Source organism: Suncus etruscus, chromosome 4 (genome assembly GCF_024139225.1).
Source record: "Suncus etruscus isolate mSunEtr1 chromosome 4, mSunEtr1.pri.cur, whole genome shotgun sequence".
NCBI lineage: Eukaryota > Metazoa > Chordata > Mammalia > Eulipotyphla > Soricidae > Suncus > Suncus etruscus.
Window position 1 is genome coordinate 24,561,987 of NC_064851.1, and position 11,228 is coordinate 24,573,214.

Sequence of the window (11,228 nt, forward strand, 5' to 3'; positions counted from 1 at the left end):
CGTTCTTTTTTTGTTTTGTTTTGTGTAGGCACCAAAACTTTTATTACCTAACTTTGTTATTCTTTTAACTTTATAAACCTTATAAATAATCCTTTTTGACCCATTATAAGAACCAACTGTCACCTACCTTTTCCTCACTTAGGCCTCTTAATATCTGGTGGTCATTTTGGACTTGGCTGGTCCTTCTCAGTATATTCTAATCCCCATAAAATAGGGACTTAAAGTGACAGCCTCATTGCTCTGAACTTTAAGAAAATTCCCAGCGCTAAGCTAGGCTCTCAGGAGCATGAAAACTTCACAATTCCTCCTTCTCTCTTTTTTTTTTCTGTTATGGGCCAAGGAAACAGAAACTGTAAATTGAAAAAAAAATGGGAATAATATCTACTAACCTGGTGAGGAACTGGACAGTTAAACACATGGGTTCTGTATTCAGACCTACCACCTTCCTGTTTAAGACGGACTAAGTAGTTTCCCAAACCCTTGCGCTCATGGTCTCTTCTAGGTATCTCTCTTATACCCTCATTATGACCAGGAATTGAGAAAAACTTCTTGTTTTCCTCTTACCAAATCAGAAAGCAGCAGAGGCCAAACAGGGTGACCTGCCCCACAGGGAGTCAATGGAAGACATGAACAAAATTTTTGCAAAGTTGGTATTAATTGTTCTTTGGAAGGAGAGGTGGGACCTGGGCAAAGACTGTAGCTGGAAGACTGCAAATGAGGCTGGTTTTTAGTAGCAGTAATGATCAGGCTTAAAGGATCTGCCCAGGAACTTAGATTGCTTATGGGCTAAAGTGGTCAGTTTCAGGTTCAGCTTGCCCAAGTGGGCTTCAGTCACAGCTTCATCAAGCTTCTAGGGCAGAAAGTGAACCCTGACAGGGTACTTGTCTGAGTGGGTCCACAGCTCAATCTGTGCTAGCAGCTGGTTGGTGTGAAGGAGTTGCTCATCACAAAGCTAGTGTGATCCCTGTCTTTATTTCTAGGCCAGGCCCTCTTCGTCTTCCACTGCTCTGTGAAAAAGCTCTACCAGTATGTCGGACAAACTGTCCTACAAAGTCGCTGTCATCAGCCTGGCCTCCTGAAGACTCAAGGCCATGGAGATGACAGAGAATGAGATGCTGAGCTTGGCGTGCATGCAGGAAATGTACTCTGCTATAAAGCCACTGAAAGGCACCTTTATCGCTGGCTGCCTACACATGATGGTGGAGACTGTTGTCCTCTTTGAGACTTGGTTGCCCTGGATGCTAAGGTGCAATTATCCAGCTTCAAAATCTCCACCAAGGACCATATAGTTGCTGCTATTGCCAAAGCTAGAATTAGAGTGTATATCTGAAAGGGGGAAATGGATGAGAAGTACCTGTGGTGCATTGAACACTGTACTTCAAGGATGGGCCCCTCAACATGATTCTGGACAACAGTGGTGACTTTACCAACCTCATCCATACCAAGTACCCACAGCTCCTGTCTTGCACCTAGGGAATCTCTGAGGAAACCATCACTGGTGTCTATAGCCTGTACAAGATATGGCCAATGGCTTCTTGAAGCTGCCTACTATAAATGTCAATGACTCAATCACCAAGAGCAAATTTGACAATCTTTATGGCTGCCGGGAATCTCTCACTGATGGCATCTAGTAGGCTACAGATGTGAGGATTGCAGGTAAGGTGGCAGTGGTGGCAGGCTATGAAGATGTGGGCAAGGGTTATGCACAGGCCCTGCGGGGTTTCTGTGCCCAGGTCATCATCACTGAGATTGATCCCACCAACGCCCTGCAGACAGCCATGAAGGGATGTGAGGTGACCACCATGGATGAGGCCTGCAAGGAGGAAAACATCTTTGTGACCACCAAGGACTGTGTGGACAATATCCTTGACCAGTACTTTGAGCTGATGCAAGATGATGCCATTGTATGGTACATCAGCCACTTCTATGTGGAGATCAGCATCAAGTAGCTGCATGATCAAGCCTCAGATGGATTGCTCCTGGCTGAAGAAAGGATACCACATTATCCTGCTGGCAGAGGGTTGACTGGTAAACCTGGGCTATATCATGAAAGCTTTATTTTTCATTTTTTAAAATAATAATTTCTTTATTTAAGCACCATGGTTACAAACATGTTCGTAGTTGAGTTTCACCCATAAAATACATATTTCCCTTCACCAGTGCACTTTTCTACCACCAATGTCCTTCATTTCCCTTCTCTCCCATCCCCTGACTGTCTTTGAGACAGGCATTATATTTCTCTATCATTTTTATGGTAGTTGTTAATACAGTCATTTCTCTAATTGCACTCCCAATCTTTGTGATTAGCTTCATATCATGGGCTGGTCCTCTCTCCCTCATTTCTATTGTCTCTGTGTATTATTACTATACTGTCTTTTATTTTTCTTAAATCCAACAGATAAGTGGGACTATTTTCTATGTTTAGCTTTCTCCCTCTGACTTATTTCACTTACCATAATTGTGTTCATATTTATCCATGTGAAGGCAAATTTCATGACTTCATTTTTTTCTAACAGCTGCATAATATTCTATTATGTAGATCAGGGGTGACGAACACGTGGCTCTGGAGCCGCATGCGGCTTCCGGCCAAAATGAATGCGGCTTTTTGCCTGTTCTCATTATTTTGTGTACTGTGGTTCTTTGCCAAGTTTGGATTTTATTATGCTGCTTCAAAGGAGGGACCTCTGAGGAGAGATCTCTGAGCACGTAGTCCCGTCTCCCATCCCTTGGAAACAACTGCATGGGCCAGCGAGTGGGGGAACCCGTGTGTCACAGGTTGGGTCACATCTTGCCATTAGTTCTTTGTGTGGAGGACGCAGCACACCCTCACCATCACTGCAGGATTTTGACCCTCACTCAAAATGGAAAAATGCAATATGTGTTTAATATATTATTGTTTAAATTATATGCTTTTGTGCGAGTGTTTTTTCTTTTTTGGCAGGTCACTGCGTGGTGTGGATCTCTGACTCTCACAGTTTAAAATTTTGTTTTTTTGTGTCGAACTTGTTTGCCACCCCTGGTATAGATGTACCATGGTTTCTTTAGCCACTCATCTGTTCTTGGGCATCTGGGTTCTTTTCAGATTTTAGCTATTGTAAACAGCACTGCTGTGAACATAGGAGTCAGAGGCATTGATGTATTATGTATTTGTAGTCCTAGGGTATACACCTAGGAGTAGTATTGCTGGATCATATGGGATCAAGTTTTTAAGGAATACCCATATTATTTTCAAGAAAGGACAGACTAGATTTCGTTCCTTACCAGCAGTGAATGAGAGTTCCTTTGTCTCCATATCCATGCCAGCTATGGTTGTTTCTTTGTGATGTGTGCCAAGCTCTGTAGCATGAGATGATGTATCATGTTGTTTTGAGTTGCATCACCTTTATAATTAATGAGACGGGGTCTTTTTATGTGCCTTTTGGCCATTGATATTTATTTTTTGAGTAAATTTTTGTTCATTTCTTCTCCCCATTTTTTGATGGGGTTAGAATTTTTTTTTTAAGTTCTCTTAGTACCTTGTATATCTTAGATGTTAGCCCCTTATCTAATGGGTATTGGGTGAATAATTTCTACCATTTCATGGGTGAACTTTTTTTTTCTCATCACTGTTTCCTTTAAAGTGCAAATATTCTCAGTTTGATGTAATCATATTTGTTTCTTTCTGCTACCACTTGTTTGGACAGTAGTGTTTGTTTCCTCTTTGAAGATGTGTTTAGTCTCAATGTCATGGAGTGTTTTGTCTATGTTTTCTTCTTGTGGTTTCAGGTATGATATCAAAGTCTTCAGTCTATTTTGATTTGACCTTTGTGCATGGTATTAGATAAAGATCTGAGTTAGTTTTTTTGCATGTAGCTGACCATTTGTTCCAGCACCACTTGTTGAAGGTCTTTCCTTGTTCCATTTTGCATTTATTGACCCTTTGTTAAAAATTAATTGATTATATGTCTGGGGGTCATTCTCTGAATACACAATTCTATTCTATTTATCTGTTTTTATTCCAGTGCCATGTTGTTTTAATGATTATGGCTTTGTAGTACAATTTTGTAGTACATGATGCCTTCCATATTTTTCCTCTAAGAGTTACTTTAGCTATTCTTGGGTGTTTATTGCTCCAAATAAATTTTAGGAGTGTTTGATTCACTTCTTTGAAGAATGTCATGTGTATTCTTAGGGGACTGCATTAAATATATATATAATGCTTTGGGGATTATTGTAATTTTAATAATGTTAATCCTCCCAATCCATGAAGAAAGGTAGATATCTCCATTTCCTTGTGTCCTTTTTATTTCTTTTTTTTCTCTTTTTTCCCTATGTGGGACTGTTGATCTTGGGCTAGCAGGGAGCAAGCTAGCTCCAAATTTCCCCAGGTCCACATCTCTTTACCTCCAATTCTTACGTATCCAAAGACAGAGACCCATAGATACGCCTTTGTTGGAGGGTTCCTTTCTATTTCTTAAAGCAATATTTTACAGTTTTCTTTGTATAAGTCCTTCACTTCTTTAGTTAATTAGATTTCAAGGTATTTGAATTTCTGTGATGCTATTGTGAATGGGATAGTTTTTTCAATGTCAATTTCTTCTCTATTATTATTTATGAATAAGAAGTATGTGATATTTGTGTGCTAATTTTGTAGACTGCCACTTTGCTATATAAATCTTTTGTTCCTAGGAGCTTTTTGATAGTCTTTAGGATTTTCTTACCATAGTATCATGTCATCTGCAAACAGAGTGTTTGACTTCTTCCTTTCCTCTGCTCTTAAAATTTATTTCTTGCCTAATTCCTATGGCAAGTACTTCTAGTACTATGTTGAAGGGAAAAGTCCTGCCTTGTGCCAGATCTTAGGGGAAAGGCTTTTAGTTATTCTCCACTAAGTATAGTATTTTTCATGTTCTGGTGATAGATTGCCTTGACTATATTGAGAAAAGTTTCTTTCATGCCCATCTTGTTGAGTGTATTTATCATAAATGTGTTGGACCTTATCAAATGCTTTCTCTGCATGATCATATCATATCATATCATCATCAATAGATATGATCATGTGGTTTTTAATTTTTCTTTTGTTGATGTGGTGTAACATGTTGATTGGCTTGCATATGTTGAACCATCCTGCATCTCTGGAATGAAACCTACTTGGTCATTGTGTATGATATTTTTGATGAGGCATTGGATCCTATTTGCTAGGATTTTGTTGATGATCTTGCTTTAGTGATCTTCATTAGTGATATTGGTCTGTAGTTCTCTGATTTTTTGTGGCATCTCTGTATGCTTTTTGTATCAGGGTTATATAAGCTTCATAAAAACTATTTGAGAGCATTTCTGTTTTTCAATTTTCTAGAAGATCTTGAAATATATAGGCAGTAGGTCATCTTCAAAGGTTTTAAAGAATTTGTTAATGAATCCATCTAGTCCTGGGCTTTTGTTTTTGGGAAGAGTTTTGATTATAATTTTAACTTCCTTAAAAAAGAAGGGTCTGTTCAGATATGCTAGATCATTGTGGATCAACCTTGGGAGGTTATAAGAGTTTAAGAATCTATTTATTTCTTCCAGGCTCTCATATTTTGTGGCATAGGGTTTCTCAAAGTAGTCTCTGAATACTCTTTGAATTTCTGTACCATCTATACTTATCTCCCTATTTTCATTTCTAATTTGGCTTATTAAGTTTCTCTGTCTCCCCCTTTCTTTGAGTTTTATCAATGTTGTTTATTTTTTCAAAGAACTGACTCTTGCTTTCAGTGGTTTTTGGATTGTTTTTATAGATTTCTACTTCATTGATTTTTAGTCTAAGCTTTATTATTTCCTTCTGTCTTCCTATTTTTGGATTATTTTGTTCATCACTTTCCAATTTTATAAGCTGTGCCATTAAGATATTTATGTAGGCCCCTTCTTTCTTCCTGATGAATGCTTGCAAAAATTATAGATTTTCCTCTTAGTACTGCTTCGATTGTATTCACAGATTCTGATAATTTGTGTCTTTATTCTTTTTTGTTTCCAGGATCTTTTGATTTCATCTCTGATCCAGTGGTTGTTCGGTAGTGAGCTGTTTAATTTACATGTGTTAAATTTTTTCTTTTGTGTCTGCTTTTATTCGCTTCTAATTTCAGTGCACTATGATCTGAGAAGGTAATATGTACAATTTCTATTGTCAGTATTTTATGTAGCTATGTTTTATGAACTATCATGTGGTCTATTTTGAAGAATGACCTATATGCATTGGGTATCCAGTTTTATGTGATGCTCCTGTAGTATATTGTTAGTTTTCATCCTGGTTGACCTATCAAGTGGTGTCAAGTCAGTGTTGAAGTCTTCCACTATTATTGTGTTGTTATTGATATCTTTCTTCAAGTTTGTCAGCAATTGTTTTAAATATTTTACTTGTCCTCATTGGGTGCATATAATTTTAAGAATTTGTGTTCATGTTGTACATATCCCTTAATTATTAAGAAATGTCCATCTATGTCCTTTATAACTTTTTTAGTCTAAATTCTGTGTTACCTGAAATGAGGAATGCCACCTCAGCCTTTATGCGAGAGTTATTTGCTTGAATGATTATTGTCCAACTTTTGAGTTTGAATCTGTTTTTGTTCTGACTATTCAAATGTGTTTTTTTGTAAATAGCAAAACATTGAATTCAGCTTTTTGATCCATTTTGCCATTCTGTGTCTCTTAACTGGTACATTTAGTCCATTAATGTTTAGAGAAAATTTTTCATGGGATTTAGTGTCATCTTTATGTAGGAGTTTGTTGTGTCTGTTGGTCTCTCTTGTCTTAAAGTAGACTTTTCGGTTTGTCTTTTAAGGCTGAGTCTAAAGTGTCTGAGCTGTTGTTTATCTGTGAAGCTATGTATATTTCTTCCTTCAAACTTGAATGTGAACCTGAATTCTGGCTGGGTGAAATATTCATTTTGTTGAGTTTTGTCACTATAGTCAACCACTGCCCTCAGGCCTTGAGGTTTTCTTGTGACAAATCTGTGCTAAATCTTAGGGATGCTCCTTTAAATGTAATTTCCCTTTCTGATGTTGCTGCTGTTAGTATTTCATCCCTGTCAATGGGATTCATCACTATGACAAGGTGTGTCTTGGGTTGTTTTTCTTTAAATCTCTTTTGTCTTTTACTCTTTGGACATGTTGTATATGGTTGTGTGAACTCTTTTGCTCTTGAATTTCTCTGCAATGTTGTCCTTAATTGTTGATACTTCATGTGGATTTTCTTTCCATGTCTTTGGAACATGGAAAGTGATTCTTATAATTTCTGTTGAATTTATCTTCTATTTTCATCTGTTCATATATTACATCTCTTCTATTCTCATCTGTTCACAGTCTTTGAGAACTTTTTCCAATGTCTAATTATTTGTTTTGAGGTTCTTTTCCAACCATTCTGTTGTATGGATTATTATGCATCTCATTTTCCAACTCACAGATTGTGTCTTCATCCACTGTTATTCTGTTGGAGAGGCTTTCCAGTTAGATTTTCATTTCACCTACCAAGTTTCTAAGCCCTGTTATTTCAGTTTGCAGTTTTTTTTTATTTCTACTCTCAGATTCTCTTGATTTTTATTTGTGCCATGTTCAGTTCATTCCATGCTTTCTCTGAGTTCCACAAACATCCTCCATATTTATTCTCTAAATTTATTATCTGAGAGGTTAAAATGGTGGTTGTTACTTTTGAGGTCATCAGAGCTACTATCTTCATTTTCTAAGCATGGTAGAGACCTGCAATATTTTCCCATTGTTGTGGTTGTAGTGTAATGTTTTCTATGTCCTGTGCTGGCGTTCCTTGACTAGGAGGAGCATGCAGCCTAAAACAAGAGTGGATCAGTTGTGTTCCACTGGCTCTTTGACTTGGATTCTGTCCCTCACCTGGGCATCAATGATGTATTTCCAGGTCCAAAAGCCACAGGCTCTTCCATCACGGCCTTGTTGTCTTTGAGGCGGTTTTCCTCATGAAAGCTTTCTTATGTAATGTTTCATGTGAATTCTGCAGTGGCTTTAAATTGTAGACTTTATTTATTTATTGACACTCAGAGGTTACTTTTGACTATGCACTTAGAAATCGCTCCTGGCTTGGAGGACCATATGGGACGTGGGGGATTGAACCAAGGTTGGTCCTGAGTCTGTCATATGCAAGGCAAACACCCTATTTCTGTGCTATTGCTCTGGCCCCTAAACTGTGGACATGTCTGGCATATGCTACCTTTTGGAAAGATAGTTAGCCAAGTGATTTTATTTGGTAAACAATAATCACTTCTTTTTCTTTCTTTCTTTCTTCTTTCTTTCTTTTCTTTCTTTCTTTCTTTCTTTCTTTCTTTCTTTCTTTCTTTCTCTTTTCTTTCTTTCTTTCTTTCTTTTCTTTCTTCTTTCTTTCTTTCTTTCTTTCTTTCTCTCTCTCTCTCTCTCTCTTTCTTTCTTTCTTTTTTCTCTTTCTTTTTCTTTCTTCTTCTTTCTTTCTTCTTTCTTTCTTTCTTCTTTCTTCTTCTTTCTTTCTTTCTTTCTTCTTTCTTTCTTCTTTCTTTCTTTCTTCTTCTTTTTCTCTTTCTTTCTTTCTTTCTTTCTTTCTTTTTTTTTCTTTCTTTCTTTCTTTCTTTTCTTTCTTCTTTCTTTCTTTCTTTCTTTCTTTCTTTCTTTCTTTCTTTCTTCTTTCTTTTCTTTCTTTTCTTCTTTTCTTCTCCTTTTCTTTCTTCTTCTTTCTTTCTTCTTTCTTTCCTTCTTTCTTTTCCTTTCTTCCTTCCTTCCTTCCTTCCTCCTTCCTTCCTTCCTTCCTTCCTTCCTCCTTCCTTCCTTCCTCCTTCCTCCTTTTCCTTCCTTCCTTCCTTCCTTCCTTCCTTCCTTCCTTCCTTCCTCCTTCCTTCCTTCCTTCCTTTCTTTCTTTCTATTTTCTTTTGGTTTTCTCACATCTGGTGGCGCTCAGGGGTTATTATGGCTCTGTGCTCAGAAATTGTTCCTGGCAGGCACTGGGGACCATATGGGATGCCAGGATTTGAACCACCATTGGTCCTGGGTTGGCTGCTTGCAAGGCAAATGCCCTACTTCTGTGGTATCTCTCTGGCCTATAATCACTAATTTCTTTTTTTTTTATTTTTTTATTTTTAATTATGTGAACAATGATGCAAAGAAAGAGAATAAGGTAAAGTTACAGTGAAAGGTCAATCACTCAAAAACAGAGTTCTTAGAAGAAATCCCCCTGCTGACACCTTAATTTTGATCTTACAGTCAAGGAACATTAAGAAAAATAAAACCGAACCCATGTACAATTACGTGTCCCTCAAGTCCCCAGGTTATAACATTTCTTAGTGGACACCAAGCAATCTAAAGCCATAAAATCTATGTAACTCCTTAAACTTGAAGGCATAGTAGTTTTTTACATTTCCATGTACATGCATATTAGTTTACATTAACCTCAAAAGTTTTAAGTGGTTTTTTTAAGATTTAGAGTCAAAGGAGCACAGTAAAAATGGTGTTAGAGTGGCAATTATCGTTTGCATAGGCCCACCAAAATATGGCGACATGGGAAGGAAAAGCCTTGGCCTAAATATGAGGAGACCCTAACCCCTGATAGTTTCCTGGCATAAGGACCAACTCTAGGCTCCAGGAAAACTAGTTTTGTTCCAATTCAGGTCATTGACTGTAATGCCACTAGTTTTATTTTTCACACAGAGTCTCTGTTGTTGGTATCATGTTTCCTGTTTTGAAGATCCTGGAATCTGTAATATCCCACATTGAAGTCAGGATGGTGGTGGGGCGTCCTCTAATTTCCACTCACAATAAAAGGGCAATGCAGGAAAGCCCTGTTCATAAGCAGGTCATTGTTGTTGTTAAGTCTTCTCAGTGTTAAGGGAAGACTCTTTTGAGTAGTTTATGTCAGAGCAGGCAGCAGATCTTTCCTGTAAGGATTGCTTCCAGGTGATGTTATAGACAACTTTGGATGTTTCATACATGCTTCCCTGGTTCCGGGTGAATAGGAATGCCCTAATCTTCTGAGGCCTGTGTCAGGTCATATATTCACTAATTTCTAAGAGAAATGATAGGGTAAATTAAATCTCCTGAGCTCATATACTAAAAGTTATCTAAACCTAGGCACAGTAGATTACTCGATTACCCTAAAATATTCAGCACGTTATCTGAGGCAGGAAAAATTGGGGGGAGGGAGATAAAGAAAGAAGATAAGAAAATCCAGTAAGGTTTTTGCAGCGTCTAGTGAGAGTAGTAGATTTTATAAACAGTATAATTTCAGAACACTTGTTGTTCTGACTAGTTAAGTTTATTACTCTTGTTTTCAAGTAGGAAAAATTAACTTGTTAATAAGATAAAATAAAATCCTGAGATGTTTTTATTAGTGGTTTTTTTAAACTTATTTCTATCTTCATTTCAGACAGGTAGGTAGAAACCGTTTTTCATATAATTAGGGTCATTTGTAGAATTTAAATTATAGTTGTGGGAAGGCAATGCCACATATCATATATTGTGAAATCCAAAACTCCCAAAATAGGTTGTATTCCAGGAAGAGAAAAAAATGATCCTTAAATGCATTTAGAGGTGTCTCTCTCTCTCTCTTTCGCTCTCTCTCTCTCATCTTTCTCTCTCTCTCTCTGTGTGTAAAAGAGAGAGAGACAGAGAGAGAAAGATATTTTTTTCTCCCCATATTTTGTTGAGAGGATAGCCTTTTGAGGCTCTATTTGCAGGAGAGATTTGTTCAGTGCTCATAGTAGTGGCATAAGCAAGAACAAAATCTCAGTAGAGACAGGAATTGTGGTCACTGCTGCATCCTAGACACAAACACAAGATCCTCTAGCTTTGCTAAAGTTACAAACAAGCTAAGCTCCACGTAGAAACAGCAAAATCTCCAAATCCCTAAGAACCTGAGATGCTGTCTGTCTCAGCAATAAACCCTGTTGACTAATGAACAAGTTACTGAGAGGACTTTCTGAATATGGTTGCTTCCAGCAAGTCCAAAGTTCTTTTATGTGAGGTGGGTATAATAATGTTATAATAGCATATGAGATAAAATTTTTAGTTAGTAGGTATAAAGGGATAAAACGTATTTAAATATTAATTACTTATAAAATTAATTACTTATTTAATTATTTATAAAAATAATTAAATTTTATTTAATTACTACATAAAATACCTAGAGAATTTTTTGGAGAGGGTTTGGGTCCCATGGTCCCATCCCCTGCAGTGCTCAGGGCTTACTCCTGGTTCTATACTGTACTGTACTTAGGAATTATTCCTGAC

The 11,228-nt window shown here is 37.3% G+C and overlaps 1 non-coding gene and 1 pseudogene across 1 annotated transcript; one reads left to right on the plus strand and one right to left on the minus strand.

Moving 5' to 3' along the window:
• The first annotated feature begins 1,028 nt into the window (after nucleotides 1-1,028).
• On the plus strand, nucleotides 1,029-2,073 carry LOC126007013 (adenosylhomocysteinase-like; annotated as a pseudogene).
• A 2,235-nt stretch (nucleotides 2,074-4,308) lies between these two features.
• LOC126007761 (small nucleolar RNA SNORA38) lies at nucleotides 4,309-4,439 on the minus strand. Its single transcript, XR_007495246.1, has one exon. It is a non-coding gene; the product is annotated as a small nucleolar RNA SNORA38 (small nucleolar RNA).
• Nucleotides 4,440-11,228: the final 6,789 nt, after the last annotated feature.